The sequence below is a fragment of the Dendrobates tinctorius genome, unplaced genomic scaffold, assembly GCF_039654945.1.
Source record: "Dendrobates tinctorius isolate UK_male_01 unplaced genomic scaffold, ASM3965494v1 ptg000101l, whole genome shotgun sequence".
NCBI classification, from domain to species: domain Eukaryota; kingdom Metazoa; phylum Chordata; class Amphibia; order Anura; family Dendrobatidae; genus Dendrobates; species Dendrobates tinctorius.
Genome location: NW_027361769.1, coordinates 218,914 through 235,193, shown reverse-complemented (window position 1 = coordinate 235,193; position 16,280 = coordinate 218,914). Strand labels below are relative to the sequence as shown.

At 53.2% G+C, this 16,280-nt stretch overlaps 1 protein-coding gene across 3 annotated transcripts in view; it reads right to left on the bottom strand.

Moving 5' to 3' along the window:
* LOC141099673 (oocyte zinc finger protein XlCOF8.4-like) overlaps positions 1-14,647 on the bottom strand; it is a 65,144-nt gene extending 50,497 nt beyond the window's left edge. For all 3 annotated transcript variants that reach the window (XM_073587634.1, XM_073587635.1, XM_073587636.1), the window contains exon 1: positions 14,549-14,647. The gene's annotated coding sequence lies outside the window, so the exon portion shown is untranslated. The remainder of the gene's footprint in view (positions 1-14,548) is intronic.
* Between the last annotated feature and the right edge of the window lie 1,633 nt (positions 14,648-16,280).

Sequence of the window (16,280 nt, the reverse complement as noted above, 5' to 3'; positions counted from 1 at the left end):
CCGAACTACAACTGGCTGTGTTGAAGCCCAGGAAATAGGAGGGTGTAGGCAGAGGCCTACTGTATTTTGAATGAGTTTACAGCAGGAGAGACTGCCATCCACACAGCAGGGGATCAGCTGACGTTACTGAACCCCACTGAGACACGGGAGCAAGTATCTCTTTCCGTGTGGACGGCACTTCCGAACTACAACTGGCTGTGTTGAAGCCCAGAAAATAGGAGGGTGTAGGCAGAGGCCTACTGTCTTTGTAATGCGGAGACAGCAGGAGAGACTGCCATCTCCACAGCAGGGGATCAGCTGGCAATGATGAACCCCACTAACACTTGAACGAATGTGTTTGGCTCTGTGGAGACGACACTTCTGAACACCAACTGACGCTGTTGGAGCCCAGGATTAGGCGAGGAGCAGGCTGTGGCCTACTGGATTTTGGCACGTGAAGGCAGCAGGAGACTTGCCATCTCCACAGCAGGGGAACAGCTGGCAGTGCTGAACCCCACTAACACTCTAACGAAGGTGTTTGGCTCTGTGGAGACGACACTTCTGAACACCAACTGACGCTGTTGGAGCCCAGGATTAGGCGAGGAGCAGGCTGGGGCCTACTGGATTTTGGCAGGTGAAGGCAGCAGGAGACTTGCCATCTCCACAGCAGGGGAACAGCTGGCAGTGCTGAACCCCACTAACACTCTAACGAAGGTGTTTGGCTCTGTGGAGACGACACTTCTGAACACCAACTGACGCTGTTGGAGCCCAGGATTAGGCGAGGAGCAGGCTGGGGCCTACTGGATTTTGGCAGGTGAAGGCAGCAGGAGACTTGCCATCTCCACAGCAGGGGAACAGCTGGCAGTGCTGAACCCCACTAACACTCTAACGAAGGTGTTTGGCTCTGTGGAGACGACACTTCTGAACACCAACTGACGCTGTTGGAGCCCAGGATTAGGCGAGGAGCAGGCTGGGGCCTACTGGATTTTGGCAGGTGAAGGCAGCAGGAGACTTGCCATCTCCACAGCAGGGGAACAGCTGGCAGTGCTGAACCCCACTAACACTCTAACGAAGGTGTTTGGCTCTGTGGAGACGACACTTCTGAACACCAACTGAAGCTGTTGGAGCCCAGGATTACGCATGCCGCATGCAGAGGCCAATGGGCAGCGGTTTTTGTGGAGGTTGTGGACTACTACTGATTCTAACCATGCTCCACTTAGGCCTCTGGCTCCACTGTCTCTACTATTTACCCTGGCCTCCAACCCCGCCAGCTACATCTCTGAAGTGGCGTCAGCACAATCTACACTTGTTCCTGTGTTACTGGTGCTCAGTCCCGTCAGTTGATCCCCTGATGTTTGTCCGGCAAGTTCGCCAGCTCTGTCCTCATTCCCACTACTGGTTATGGGAATGTGGACAGAGCAGGAGACCTTGCCGGACACACATCAGGGGATAAACTGATGGGACTGAGCCACAGGAACACAGGAACAAGTGTAGATTGTGCTGACGCCACTTCAGAGATGTAGATGGCGGGGTTGGAGGTCAGGGGAAATAGTAGAGACAGTGGAGCCAGAGACCCAAGTTGGGCACGGTTAAAAATCAGTAGTGGTTTGAATGTTGATGGAGCTGGTGACTTTGCCGTCCACACAGCAGGGGATCAGCTGGCATTACTGAACCCCACTAACACAGGAGCTAGTGTGTTTCTCTGTGCAGACGACACATCTGAGCGACAACTGGCTGTGTTGAAGCAAAGGGATTATAGTTCAGGTGGTAGAAAAATGAACACACCAGCAGACCTGGATACAGTTGCCAACCACTAATTTAGTCTGTAAGAGGAATGGCAAAGTCTTTGGAGATCCAGGCCTTGTTCATTTTCAGAAAAGTCAGCCGGTCAACATTATCGGAAGATAGTCGCGTGCGACGGTCTGTTAGTACACCACCTGCGGCACTAAAGACACGTTCCGATAATACACTGGCAGCAGGGCAAGCCAGCACCTCCAATGCATACTGGCTAAGCTCTGGCCATGTATCCAGCTTAGAGACCCAAAACTTGAAGGGGGAAGAGCCATCTGGGAGTACAGCGACAGGGCAAGACATGTAGTCTGACACCATCTGACGGAAGCGTTGCCTCCTGCTGACTCGAGGCGTCGCTGATGGTGTAGACAATTGTGGTGGACACAAAACTTTGCCACATTTGGGCCATAGTGGTCTTGCCTTGTGCTGCGGCGCTGCCTCTGCTCCCTCTTTGTGCAGTTTCCTCCACTGCCTCGACGCACAGAGCTGCTTTGTAAAGCACTAGCAACAATGCTGTCGGGTGTAATGGAAAACATTATGGACTGCACCAGTGACTCTTCGTACTCCCGCATTTTACGCTCCCGGTTCAACGTTGGTATGAGCCTTTGTACGCTGTCCCGGTAGCGAGGATCTAGGAGGGTGTACACCCAATAATCAGCCGAGACGAGAATGTGGGCGATGCGGCGGTCGTTTCTCAGGCACTGCAGCATGAAATCAACCATGTGCTGCAGACTCCCAACTGCCAAAGAACCGCTGTCCCCTGTTTGAGGCGTGACCTCGGCCTGCTCTGCATCACCCCACCCTCGCTGTACATACTGAGTAGAGGTTTGTGTACCTCCCTCCTCTGGAGAGATGTCTTCCTCCTCCATCGACTCCTCCTCATCCTCCTCACAAAGTGTCCCCTGCCTAGGCCTTTGTGAGGAAACACGTAGCGCAGACTGTCCAGAAGCAGATGGCATTTGGGACTCCTCATCCTCCACCTCTTCTGAAACCTCATCCCTTAGTGCTTGCAGTGTTTGTTGAAGCAGGCAGATAAGGGGGACAGTCATGCTGACTAGTGCATCATCTGCACTCGCCATCCGCGTGGATTCATCGAAGGCACGCAAAACGAGGCAGATGTCCTTCATAGAGGCCCACTCAATGGTGCTGAAGTGTGAACGGCGCACAGTGCGACTTGTTTGCGCCTGATGCAGCTGGTACTCCATGACTGCTGCCTGCTGCTCACACAACCGCTCCAACATATGTAACGTTGAATTCCACCGGGTGGGTAGGTCACATATGATGCGATGTTCCGGAATGCCAAATCGTCGCTGCAGAGCAGCGAGGCGCGATCTTGCCGTGCTGGAACGTCGCAAGTGAGCGCACTCTATGCGGACCTTGTGCAACAGTGCAGCAAGATCCGGATAGTCCCTCAGAAAGCTCTGCACGACCAAGTTAAGAACATGTGCCAGACATGGGATGTGTGTGAGGTTGCCTAGGCCAAGAGCTGCCACCAGATTTCGGCCATTGTCACACACTACCAAGCCCGGCTGGAGATTCGCTGGCCCAAACCACACATCGCTCTCCAGCTTGATAGCATTCCAGAGCTCCTGCGCTGTGTGGCTTCGATTCCCCAAAGAAATTAATTTGAGTACAGCCTGTTGACGTTTGGCCACGGCTGTGCTCATATCGGTCGTAACAGGCTCCTGCTCTGCTGTTTCTGAGGAACTTGAGTAGGAGGAGGAGTCTATGTGTACAGACTGGAGTCCTGCAATCCGTGGCGTTGGAAGAACAAGTACAGCTCCACTCTCCAGATCCGTACCCGGCTCCACAACATTGACCCAGTGGGCAGTGAGGGAAAGGTATCGTCCCTGTCCATGGTTACTGGTCCACGCATCGGTGGTCAGGTGGACCTTGCTACTAACGGCGTTTAGTAGCGCATGTTTTATTTTGCCCTCAACATGTTTCTGCAGGGCAGGGACGGCTCGCCTGCTGAAATAAAAGCGGCTGGGCACGTTGTATTGGGGGACTGCCAATGCCATTAAGTCCCGGAAGGTGTCAGTGTCCACCAGCCTGAATGACAGCATTTCAACTGCCAGAAGTTTGGCAATGCCAGCATTCAGAGACTGTGCTCGGGGATGGTTTGCCGAGTAAGGGCGCCTTTTATCCCATGCCTGTGCTACCGATGGCTGTGATGGATGGGAACGTGCTGCTATGGGTGGAATCTGACAGGGTCTCCGGACAACAGTGGCAGAGGTTCTTCCTTGGCGATCCTGTGAGGAAGCCGAACCAGCAGTGTGTGAGCTGGAGGAAGAGGGCCCAACACGAACTGAAGAGGTGGTAGGTGGTGCTGTACGTTGGCCTACGTCTTCAGGGTGTCTCTGCAACTCCAACTCGTGCTTGGTGCGCACATGTTTCCACATATTTGTGGTATTGAGGTTGCTGACATTTCTCCCTCTTTTGACTCTCTGATGACACAGCTTGCATTTGACAAAGCAAATGTCATCTGCAACTGTGTCAAAAAAGGACCACGCACTGCAACTCTTGTGAGCGCCCGGTTTGCCTTTGGAAGGAGGAATGCTCCTAACGGGTGCCGAAGTGGAGGGTACAGGCAACCAAGTCTTCCCCCTCCCTCTGCCTCCTGTTTTGGCCGGTAGGGGAATCTCTTCCTCCGAGCTGCTCCCACCACCTTCCTGTTGCTCACGCCATGATGGGTCAAGGACCTCATCATCTTCCCTCCCCTCTTCAAACAGCTGCTTCTCCGGGGTTGTCTCGCCAGCACCGTACGCACCAGAAAGTGGCAACTGAGTCTCGTCATCATCTGATGCGTACTGAGGTGTGCTGACCATAGGCACTGGCACACTCGCCTCTTCAGATTCAGAGGGACAAAGAAGTTGCGCATCACTGCATACTCCCTCTTCTTCACATTCAGGAATGCTGCTTGGCTGGCCCCCTCTTTCCAAGCCAACAGATTCCGAGAACAGAAGTAGAGACTGTGATGGCTCCTGTCCATGTCTCTCTGACTGCCTGGGCACTTTGGCAGGTGGTGAAGAGACAGATGGTTGCTCTTCGGTGCTCTGACCCTGAGAGGATGCGGAAGTAATTGAAGTCGATGCGTTAGCTGCCATCCATCCGACAACGGCTTCAATTTGTTCCTCCCGCAGCAGTGGGGTACGTTGAGGTCCTACAAAGCTGCGCATAAAGGACTGTTGCCTGCTAAAACTGGGGGATGCTGATCCACTGGTGCCCGCAGCAGGCCCAGAATCCCCACGTCCTCTACCTGTAGAATCCCCACGTCCTCTCCCTGCAGAATCCCCACGTCCTCTCCCTGCAGAATCCCCACGCCCATGCGCCTTACTCCCTGCCTTCTTCATCTTGCAAGACTGCTTAAGATAGGCAAAAAAGTACAAAGGGGGGCCTTAGTGTGCTTATTCCTGAACAGCTGGTTGGGCACAAGCCAGAAAAAAAGGCTCCTCTATCTACTCCTATATAGTGTTTGCAACCAACCAATGTTGATGGATACGGATGGATGCACACTAATAGGAGAAGAAAAAATGAGCTGCACTCAAAGACAAATATGTGTGAGGCAGTGACGCACGTTGAGCGTCCTACAACCAGACGTAGCTGCAGGACACTCTACTCAGCGTGAGCTGCACTCACACACAGTCAGAGGCCTCTCAGACAGCCGTCAACAGTGCAGCTAAGTGGGCACTGGCACTGACAGGCTGCAGAAAGGCTCCGCTGTGTACTCCTTTATAGTGTTTGCAACCACCGTAGATGGAGACGGATGGATGCACACTAATAGAAGAAAAAATGAGCTGCACTCAAAGACAAATATGTGTGAGGCACTGACGCACGCTGAGCGTCCTACAGCCAGACGTAGCTGCAGGACACACTACTCAGCGTGAGCTGCACTCACACACAGTCAGAGACCTCTCAGACAGCCGTGAACAGTGCAGCAAAGTGGACACTAGCACTGAAAGGCTGCAGAAAGGCTCCGCTGTCTACTACTAGTGTCTGCAACCAACGTATATGGATACGGATGGAAGCACACTAGATTGAAATTATGTAAAAAATGCAGCTCAAAAAATAAAAGATGTATGAGGCAGCAGTGATCACACTGGGTGGCCTACAGCCTGACGTGGCTGCAGGACCCACTCCACAGCGTGAGCTGCACTCACACAGCCCTTGCAGACAGCTGTGAACACTGCTGCTAGGGCAAAGAAGGCTACAGTGGTGGTTTATGTAGCCTGGGTAAAGCACTAGATGTTTGGTGGAATCGCTATTTCTAACTGTCCCTCACAGTCTTCTACAGCAGCCTGTCCCTAACTGAATTCACAGCAGAGTGACCAGAAATGGCGGCTGCGGTGGCTTTTATAGTGCATCATGACATCATTTCGGCAGCCAATCACAGCCATGCCAATAGTTAACATGCCTACATGCCTAACAGGATGTGCCCACACTTCGGAGGATTCCCATTGGCTTAATCAAAGCAAGCAGGCTCATAGCATGATGGGAACTTCCTATTCCGATTCCGATTCCGGAATCCGATATGACAAAAGTATCGGAATTAAGTATCGGAATTCCGATACCGCTAATATCGGCCGATACCCGATACTTGCGGTATCGGAATGCTCAACACTAATCATCACTAATATATGCCTGACAGGAGCCCGTACAGTCTATATCTACAATAATATATACCTGACAGGAGCCCGTACAGTCTATATCTACAATAATATATACCTGACAGGAGCCCGTACAGTCTATATCTACAATAATATATACCTGACAGGAGCCCATACAGTCTATATCTACAATAATATATACCTGACAGGAGCCCATACAGTCTGTATCTACAATAATATATACCTGACAGGAGCCCGTACAGTCTGTATCTACAATAATATATACCTGACAGGAGCCATACAGTCTGTATCTACAATAATATATACCTGACAGGAGCCCGTACAGTCTATATCTACAATAATATATACCTGACAGGAGCCCATACAGTCTGTATCTACAATAATATATACCTGACAGGAGCCATACAGTCTGTATCTACAATAATATATACCTGACAGGAGCCATACAGTCTGTAGCTACAATAATATATACCTGACAGGAGTCCGTACAGTCTGTATCTACAATAATATATACCTGACAGGAGCCATACAGTCTGTATCTACAATAATATATACCTGACAGGAGCCCATACAGTCTATATCTACAATAATATATACCTGACAGGAGCCCGTACAGTCTATATCTACAATAATATATACCTGACAGGAGCCCATACAGTCTATATCTACAATAATATATACCTGACAGGAGCCCGTACAGTCTGTATCTACAATAATATATACCTGACAGGAGCCCGTACAGTCTATATCTACAATAACACTGGTCAACAGCATTTTTGGTGCCAAAGATATTTCATCGAATTTAGGGTATTTTTGGGGTGCTGATTCTGAATATGTCATCAGTTTTGCCAGATTGGCTCAAGTTTTTGAGATTTTTGGTATCTTATTTATAGCACTTGTTGGTAAATGCGACGCATCATCTCATTAATTTCTTTGGATTAGTACTTGAACTGAGCAGTTCTCAATATAGTTTTGTGTTAATTAGTGTTCTAAAAGTTTGTTCATAGCTTGATTTTTGCACTAACTTTATGTTGTTGTCTGTTTTCCAGTGAAAAGCATGAACTCATCAAGAAGAAGTTGTCTTAACGATCCAGACTCATTCTGTTACATTTGTGGTGAATACACACTGCCAAAACATAGAAGAAACATAACAGACTTCGTAAAAAAAGTGTATTTTGCCTATTTTGGGGTTATGCTTGGGGACCAAGACAAGTTTTGGGCACCACACATAGTGTGCAAAGCATGTATCGAATTATTACGAAAATGGAGCAAAGGACAAAGAAAAAGCTTCAAATTTGGTGTTCCAATGGTGTGGAGAGAGCCAAAAAATCATCATGATGACTGTTATTTATGGTAAACACAGGTACAGGCACATCTTCACAATGAGGGACAGGCCTTCTTGCAGATTCCATGTTACTCCCATTTTCGTTTCTTATGCTTATTGAATCCTTGCACTTGCACTGCACAGAAATAACAGTCATCATGATGATTTTTTGGCTCTCTCCACACCATTGGAACACCAAATTTGAAGCTTTTTCTTTGTCCTTTGCTCCATTTTCGTAATAATTCGATACATGCTTTGCACACTATGTGTGGTGCCCAAAACTTGTCTTGGTCCCCAAGCATAACCCCAAAATAGGCAAAATACACTTTTTTTACGAAGTGTGTTATGTTTCTTCTATGTTTTGGCAGTGTATATTCACCACAAATGTAACAGAATGAGTCTGGATCGTTAAGACAACTTCTTCATGATGAGTTCATGCTTTTCACTGGAAAACAGACAACAACATAAAGTTAGTGCAAAAATCAAGCTATGAACAAACTTTTAGAACACTAATTAACACAAAACTATATTGAGAACTGCTCAGTTCAAGTACTAATCCAAAGAAATTAATGAGATGATGCGTCGCATTTACCAACAAGTGCTATAAATAAGATACCAAAAATCTCAAAAACTTGAGCCAATCTGGCAAAACTGATGACATATTCAGAATCAGCACCCCAAAAATACCCCAAATTCATTAAAATATTTTGGACACCAGAAAAAAAATTTTTTTTCGTTGACCTGTGTAATATATACCTGACAGGAGCCCATACAGTATATATCTACAATAATATATACCTGACAGGAGCCCGTACAGTCTGTATCTACAATAATATATACCTGACAGGAGCCCGTACAGTCTGTATCTGCAATAATATTGTCATGATTTGTAGTTTTGCCCTGTCCTGTATTTTGTATAATATGTCATTTAACGTTTCTCTGGTTAACCATGTTTCCTTCCCCCAATACTTTGCAATGTCTTGTGATGTACCTGGACCATAATCTAATTTAGGCTTGTGTCAACAGCTAGTGGAACTTTGGCTATTGTTTTCCTAAGCAGAAGATAACCTACAATACACATCCTGTAGACTCAGTGGAGCCCTTACATTTCTAGAATCTTCTGATGAACCAAACCATTGAATAGTAGGTGTGACCCCTACCCCCTTCAGATGGGCTGATCCCAGGAGCCCTGACAATACATTCTTGTTTTAAGTTCAGTTGTGATTTGAGTGCGGACGTGGAAGGAGTCACGAACTGAGTTGAGGCCAGCTCGTGACGTCCGTGGGATTGTGTGGAATCCTGTGGACTATTGCAAGGATTATTGTTATCGTATCCGGCACAAGGACTATCGTGAGGTGCCCGGATTTGTTTCCATTGTGTGGACTTATTGTGGTCTTCTCATGGACTCCAAGGACATTATGGATATTTGATGTTGTATGCTCCCTGCCTTAATAAATCTCATTGGATCGTCCCTCGCCAGTTGTCCCTTCTTGCTCTGTCGTATACCCCATCACAAATTGGTTGGCAGCGCTGGGATCAGAGCAGAAGGAATGGAGGACAACGGCCCATCAACATCTGGAACCAGCACCGCAGAGTACAAGAACTGGACTGCGGTGAACCTACAAACAAAGGCCCGTGAACTGGGAGTCAGCTACAAGGGACTCTCCGAGGAGCAGCTGATTGAGGCTTTGGAAGGAGATCGCCTGCAAGATGACGCTGAGGAAGGATCTCCACAGCAAACGGAGGAAAGGCTGCAGCCGGAGGTAAATACCCAAAAAAGTCAGTGGGTTGTGTGGTACGAGGAGGAGTCGGCATTGCTGGGAGAAGAGGCTACCATAGAAGATAAGAGGGAGGCCATTCATAGAGCTCAAGAGAGGGCATTGCTGGAGAGGCAGCTCGCTGTGGAAGCAGCTAGAAGCTCCAGACAGACTGCAACCCCAGCACCCACCATGAGGGAACTCTCCAGAGTGTCCCGAAAAAACTTCAAGCCGTTTAATGAGGCTTCAGGTGACATTGAGCATCAGTGTCGATTAATGGAAGTCCCGGAAAGGGAGCGAGTCCGACATCTGGTGGGGCTCTTAGAGGGTGGAGCTGCCGGAGCCTATAGAGCTATGGACCCTCGGTGGAACTGAGTATGCGGAGATTAAACAGACTATTCTAGAACATTATGCTGTGACCCAGACACTTACAGGACCCAGTTTCGTACTTTAGCCTGTAATGAGGAAGTGTCCTTCAAGATGTATGCCCACAGACTCAAACAAATATGTCATCGCTGGCTGGAGGGAGAGGAGGCCTTAACTTGGGAGACCTTCCTCCAAGTCATCCTAAAAGAGCAGTTTTACTTCAAGTGCCCCGCTGAGATGCGGGAATGGGTGCATGAAAGGAGACCAGCCACTGTGGAGGAAGCTGCAGCACTAGCTGATGAGGCTCTCACCATCAAGCCTCAGTGGAAAAAACTACTACTCAGTGAGAAAAAAAAAAAACTACCAGCCCCCCAACGCTGGCGGCCCCTGGTCCGTCGGCCTCCAATATTCACCATCCCACTAGACCATCAACTCATGGTGACCTTCGTGTGACTGTGCCACGCAGCCCCATGCAAGCAACATCACCCCCTTCTCCCCAGGCAGACCCCCCCTCCAGCATGCACATGCAGCCCCATGCAAGCAACATCACCCCCTTCTCCCCAGGCAGACCCCCCCTCCAGCATGCACACGCAGCCCCATGCAAGCAACATCAACCCCTTCTCCCCAGGCAGACCCCCCCTCCAGCATGAACATGCAGCCCCATGCAAGCAACATCACCCCCTTCTCCCCAGGCAGACCCCCCCTCCAGCATGCACACGCAGACCCATGCAAGCAACATCAACCCCTTCTCCCCAGGCAGACCCCCCCTCCAGCATGAACATGCAGCCCCATGCAAGCAACATCACCCCTTCTTCCCAGGCAGACCCCCCCTCCAGCATGCACACGCAGCCCCATGCAACATCACCCCTTCTTCCCAGGCAGACAACCCCCTCCAGCAAGCACACGCAGCCCCATGTAAGCAACATCACCCCCTTCTCCCAAGGCAGACCCTCCTCCAGCATGCAGCCCCATGTAAGCAACATCACCCCCTTCTCCCCAGGCAGACCCTCCTCCAGCATGCAGCCCCATGCAAGCAACATCAACCCCTTCTCCCCAGCAGGGTGGATAAAAATTTTGATTTTTTTAAAAAAATCAAAAAAATCAGATTTTTTTGATTTAAATCAGATTTTTTTGATTTAAATCATTTTTCTTTTCATAGACTTTAACCATCCCAGTAAAATGTCTGTTAAAAAAATAGGTTGTAAATTAATTGCCAGACTTACCACTAGTACTAGGCTCCTGGTGCATAAGAAGCTGTGGGGGTTCATTGACATTAGTTGTATCACTATCAACATCTTCATTTCCCTTCTGGTTGCAGTTTTCATAATGTGATTTCAAACGGCAAACAAGTCCTTGGATATCCTTTTGACAGTATTTGCACTTTACTCTTGCACCTTTCTTTCCAAGATCTGCTGCTGGCATCTCAACAAAATGAACCCAAATAGGGTCTCTCTTACGACCTGCTGCCATGGCTCACACAGATCACTTATGAAGTTTGATTGTTACTACAGCCTGAGCCAAGCACTGCTGATGTTACTACAGCCTGAGCCAAGTACTGCTGACTATCCAACAAGTTTGGGCATGTCAACTGAATGCAGGGAAAAAGAAACTAAACCAAAACTGAAACCAAGCTAGAAGTGTGGAATTAAAGGGGCAGTATGAACAAAATGTGGAGGCTATTAATAGTTTATACAATTAAGACATGCTGCTTTTAAACACCTACCTATTGCCATATAGTAAAACAAAAAAGATTTTTACTTACTTTGGGGTCCCCCCTCACCCTGGCGTTAGATCGTTGCCCCTAGTTTCGTCCGTGTAACTATGGGCGCACATGCACACTGCTCTCACTTCTCATTTTAATCGTGATTTATATTAAAAAAAAACCTTTTGATTTAAATCAGTGATTTAAATCATGATTAAAATCATGATTTAAATCGATCCGATTTAAATAGAAAAAAATCTTTTGATTTAAATCGTGATTTAAATCATGATTTAAATCGGCGTGATTTAAATCAATCCACCCTGCTCCCCAGGCAGACCCTCCTCCAGCATGCAGCCCCATGCAAGCAACATCACCCCCTTCTTCCCAGGCAGACCACCCTCCAGCATACACATGCAGCCCCATGCAAGCAACATCACCGCCTTCTTCCCAGGCAGACCCTCCTCCAGCATGCAGCCCCATGTAAGCATCACCCCCTTCTCCCCAGGCAGACCCTCCTCCAGCATGCAGCCCCATGCAAGCAACATCACCCTCTTCTTCCCAGGCAGACCCCCCCTCCAGCATGCACACACAGCCCCATGCAAGCAACATGACCCCCTTCTTCCCAGGCAGACCCTCCTCCAGCATGCAGCCCCATGCAAACAACATCACCCCCTTCTCCCCAGGCAGACCCCCCCTCCAGCATGCAGCCCCATGCAAGCATCACCCCCTTCTCCCCAGGCAGACCCCTCCTCCAGCATGAACATGCAGCCCCATGCACGCAACATTACCCCCTTCTCCCCAGGCAGACCCTCCTCCAGCATGCAGCCCCATGTAAGCAACATTACCCCCTTCTCCCCAGGCAGACCCTCCTCCAGCATGCAGCCCCATGTAAGCAACATCACCCCCTTCTCCCCAGGCAGACCCTCCTCCAGCATGCAGCCCCATGCAAGCAACATCACCCTCTTCTTCCCAGGCAGACCCCCCCCTCCAGCATGCACACACAGCCCCATGCAAGCAACATCACCCCCTTCTTCCCAGGCAGACCCTCCTCCAGCATGCAGCCCCATGCAAACATCAACCCCTTCTCCCCAGGCAGACCCCCCCTCCAGCATGCAGCCCCATGCAAGCAACATCACCCCCTTCTCCCTAGACCCCCCCCTCCAGCATGCGGCCCCATGCAAGCAACATCACCCCCTTCTTCCCAGGCAGACCCTCCTCCAGCATGCAGCCCCATGTAAGCAACATCACCCCCTTCTTCCCAGGCAGACCCTCCTCCAGCATGCAGCCCCATGTAAGCAACATCACCCCCTTCTTCCCAGGCAGACCCTCTTCCAGCATGCAGCCCCATGTAAGCATCACCCCCTTCATCCCAGGCAGACCCTCCTCCAGCATGCAGCCCCATGCAAACAACATCACCCCCTTCTTCCCAGGCAGACCACCCTCCAGCATGAACATGCAGCCCCATGCAAGCAACATCACCCCCTTCTCCCTAGGCAGTCCACCCCTCCAGCATGCGCACGCAGCCCCATGCAAGCATCACCCCCTTCTCCCCAGGCAGACCACCCTCCAGCATGAACATGCAGCCCCAGGTAAGGAACATCACCCCCTTCTCCCCAGGCAGACCCCCCCTCCAGCACGCAGCCCCATGCAAGCAACATCACCCCCTTCTCCCTAGGCAGACCCCCCTCCAGCATGAACATGCAGCCCCACGCAAGCAACATTACCCCCTTCTCCCCAAGCAGCCCCCCTCCAGCATGAACATGCAGCCCCACGCAAGCAACATCACCCCCTTCTCCCCAGGCAGACCCTCCTCCAGCATGCAGCCCCATGTAAGCAACATCACCCCCTTCTCCCCAGGCAGACCCTCCTCCAGCATGCAGCCCCATGTAAGCAACATCACCCCCTTCTCCCCAGGCAGACCCTCCTCCAGCATGCAGCCCCATGTAAGCATCACCCCCTTCTCCCCAGGCAGACCCTCTTCCAGCATGCACACAGCCCCATGCAAGCAACATCACCCCCTTCTCCCCAGGCAGACCCTCCTCCAGCATGCAGCCCCATGTAAGCATCACCCCATTCTCCCCAGGCAGACCCTCCTCCAGCATGCAGCCCCATGTAAGCATCACCCCTTCATCCCAGGCAGACCCTCCTCCAGCATGCAGCCCCATGCAAGCAACATTACCCCCTTCTCCCCAGGCAGACCCTCCTCCAGCATGCAGCCCCATGTAAGCAACATCACCCCCTTCTCCCCAGGCAGACCCTCCTCCAGCATGCAGCCCCATGTAAGCAACATCACCCCCTTCTCCCCAGGCAGACCCTCCTCCAGCATTCACACACAGCCCCATGCAAGCAACATCACCCCCTTCTCCCCAGGCAGACCCTCCTCCAGCATGCAGCCCCATGTAAGCATCACCCCATTCTCCCCAGGCAGACCCTCCTCCAGCATGCAGCCCCATGTAAGCATCACCCCCTTCATCCCAGGCAGACCCCCCTAAAGCATGCAGCCCCATGCAAGCAACATTACCCCCTTCATCCCAGGCAGACCCCCCTCCAGCATGCAGCCCCATGCAAGCAACATTACCCCCTTCTCCCCATGCAGACCCTCCTCCAGCATGCAGCCCCATGTAAGCAACATCACCCCCTTCTCCCCAGGCAGACCCTCCTCCAGCATGCAGCCCCATGTAAGCAACATCACCCCCTTCTCCCAGGCAGACCCTCCTCCAGCATGCAGCCCCATGTAAGCATCACCCCCTTCTCCCCAGGCAGACCCTCCTCCAGCATGCAGCCCCATGTAAGCCCCCTTCTCCCCAGGCAGACCCAACTCCAGCATGCAGCCCCATGTAAGCATCACCCCCTTCTTCCCAGGCAGACCCCCCTCCAGCATGCACATGCAGCCCCATGTAAGCAACATCACCCCTTTCTCCCCAGGCAGACCCTCCTCCAGCATGCAGCCCCATGCAAGCAACATCACCCCCTCCCAGCTCGTGCATGAACATCCACTTACCTGCCATGACACCGGCAGCTTCCTGTGTGCTGCTCTGCTCCATGGAGGAGGAGGCCCCGCCCCTTCTGGTCACATGGGCACGACGTCAGCACAGCTCCAAGCCGACTTGGATTTAGCCTCTACTTTTTTTTTTTTTAACAGCTGTAACCGGAAGTAGAAGCGGCTCACTTCCGGTATCACATCGCTCTTGTGTGGAGCGACAGGAGAGCAGTGTGGAGAGCGCGCAGCACAGGAGCGGAGCAGTCAGCGGGGAAGAGCGCGGAGGAGGGAGCGGCGACACCCCGCAGAGGACAGAAGGGAGACGGTGTGTGGAGGGGGGAGGGAGAGCTGGCGCGTGGCGGACGGGGGCGGAGCCGGAGCGTGGCAGACGGGGGCGGAGCTGGGACGGGGCGGAGCCTTAGGCGTCGGACGGGGGCGGAGCTGGTGCTTGGCGGAGGGGGCGAAGCCTGAGCTGGCGCTTTGTGGACGGGGCGGAGCCTGAGCTGGCGCATGGCGGACGGGGCGAAGCCTGAGCTGGCGCTTTGTGGACGGGGCGGAGCCTGAGCTGGGGCATGGCGGACGGGGCGGAGCCTGAGCTGGCGCTTGGCGGACGGGGCGAAGCCTGAGCTGGCGCTTGGCGGACGGGGCGGAGCCTGAGCTGGGGCATGGCGGACGGGGCGGAGCCTGAGCTGGGGCATGGCGGACGGGGCGAAGCCTGAGCTGGCGCATGGCGGACGGGGCGGAGCCTGAGCTGGCGCTTGGCGGACGGGGCGGAGCCTGAGATGGCGCACGGGGCGAAGCCTGAGCTGGGGCATGGCGGACGGGGCGAAGCCTGAGCTGGGGCATGGCGGACGGGGCGGAGCCTGAGCTGGCGCTTGGCGGACGGGGGCGGAGCCTTAGGCGGCGGACGGGGGCGAAGCCTGAGCTGGCGCTTTGTGGACGGGGCGGAGCCTGAGCTGGCGCTTGGCGGACGGGGGCGGAGCTGGGACGGGGCGGAGCCTTAGGCGGCGGACGGGGGCGAAGCCTGAGCTGGCGCTTTGTGGACGGGGCGGAGCCTGAGCTGGCGCTTGGCGGACGGGGGCGGAGCTGGGACGGGGCGGAGCCTTAGGCGGCGGACGGGGGCGAAGCCTGAGCTGGCGCTTTGTGGACGGGGCGGAGCCTGAGCTGGCGCATGGCGGACGGGGCGAAGCCTGAGCTGGCGCATGGCGGACGGGGCGAAGCCTGAGCTGGGGCATGGCGGACGGGGCGGAGCCTGAGCTGGCGCTTGGCGGACGGGGGCGGAGCTGGCGCCTGGTGGACGAGGCGGAGCCTGAGCTGGCGCGTGGCGGACAGGGCGGAGCCTGAGCTGGCGCGTGGCGAACGGGGGCGGAGCTGGCGCATGGCGGAAGGGGCGAAGCCTGAGCTGGCGCATGGCGGAAGGGGCGAAGCCTGAGCTGGCGCTTGGCGGACGGGGCAGAGCCTGAGCTGGGACGGGGCGGAGCCTGAGCTGGCGCTTGGCGGACGGGGGCGGAGCTGGTGCCTGGTGGACGGGGCGGAGCCTGAGCTGGCGCGTGGCGGACGGGAGCGGAGCTGGCGCGTGGCGAACGGGGGCGGAGCTGGCGGACGGGGCGGAGCCTGAGCTGGGGCGTGGCGGACGGGGTGGAGCCTGAGCTGGCACGTGGCGAACGGGGGCGGAGCTGGGGCGTGGCGGACGGGGTGGAGCCTGAGCTGGCACGTGGCGGACGGGGTGGAGCCTGAGCTGGCACGTGGCGGA